Genomic DNA, 1,611 nt, shown 5'->3' with positions numbered 1-1,611 from the left:
CTTATTCATTTGTCGGGATATCAATACAATAACTGAATGTTTCAGCGATGAATTGTCTTACATTTATCAGTGGCGTTTCGTGGCCTCAAATTTGGCAGGGGCTTATTTTTTAAAGAATTTAAAATATAATGACAATTCACATGAATTACAAAAAATAGGTATTTTTTTTCTTCTAGACTACAAAACTGGACTTAAACATTTAAAATGTAATAACAAATTACGTGAATTACAAAAAAATGGGTATTTATCTTCTTCTAAACTACAAAACTGGACTTATTTTTTTAAAAGAATTTAAAATATAATGACAATTGACATGATTACAAAAGAAACAGATATTGTTGTGAAACATACCTTTCTACAGTAGAATAGGTAAGACAAGAAACTCCTCGCGGCCTCACGCCCAAGCCATACGTAGGGGAATGACGCACAGAAACAGGGTTGGCAGTGCATACGGGTCAAATGTCTACGCAGAACGAGAACACAAGAAAACTAAGCAAGAAGATCTGCGTGGTATGGTGGTAAACATACAACGGAATGACCGTGTTCTGCTAAGATGGAATCAATTTTGAACATCTTCAAACGGGGTTTGTTAATTTCCACCAATGAATACAATTCTGGTTTGAACATGTGTGCGTCAAAGGGGGTGTTGTTTTGAACGAGTCACTGAATCATAATGTATTTTCGGGAGGAGGAAGAAGGCGCAGGATTCATTTGTACGTTATGGCATGAGGCGTTGTCAACAACAACCACACTGTTTCGTGTCAAATTTGGGATCAACTTCTCCCTAGGCCCTGTAGCTGAGTGGTTAGCACATCGCACTGCGACGCCAAGGGTCCCAGGTTCGAATCCCGCTTGGCCATGGTTGTTTGTAAATGTCCATTCATCAATTTCATCATTTCATCACTCATCCCCATATTCGCAAATTAGCCAAGAGGCACAAAACGCGAAGTAAAAGAAAATATATCAAATCAAAAAAAAAATCAAAATTTTGGGCATTCATATCATGGTGGTAATCGCCAAAAGATTTTCCAGATTTGAACATTAACCGCCAGCATCTACAACAATTACACGTTGCCCTTTAGACACCGGTGCTTTGACGGCAGCCGCTGTTCCATCCACCCAAGTTTCTTTCTTTGTTGTCGAGCTGTGAAAATAAGTACGTCAACTAAACAATGGGTCGTCCTTGTCGAAGAAACTTCTTATTTCGTCCTTTTCTATAAGCAATTGTCTATTGTTTTCTGCTTTTTCCCACTTAATCTCTAGGTCACGTATTATCTTGCGCACACACCAGACACTGCCTTGGAACTCTATTCTTTGTTTCAAAACCCTTCGGATACCTTCCCCGTCCGTAAGGTGAAATTCGTGCACAACACGCCTAGCAACACACGTATCGAACTCGTCTATATGACTTTTGATTTTTCGGCGAGGTCGTGTTTTATGGGGCGTATGAAAGTGTTTCTTCAACGTAGTGCATGCTTTACTTTCTATTAGTACAATTCTTCTCACACTGCTGAATGAAACACCACATGCGCGAGCCACCCTCCTTTGCAACTGGTTTTCGGATATACGAACTCCCACCTCGGCTTTCATAAATGTATATACATTATATAC

The sequence above is a fragment of the Lepisma saccharinum genome, unplaced genomic scaffold (assembly GCF_977018435.1).
Source record: "Lepisma saccharinum unplaced genomic scaffold, izLepSacc3.1 HAP1_SCAFFOLD_32, whole genome shotgun sequence".
NCBI classification, from domain to species: Eukaryota; Metazoa; Arthropoda; class Insecta; order Zygentoma; family Lepismatidae; genus Lepisma; species Lepisma saccharinum.
Note: the sequence above shows the minus strand (reverse complement) of the source record.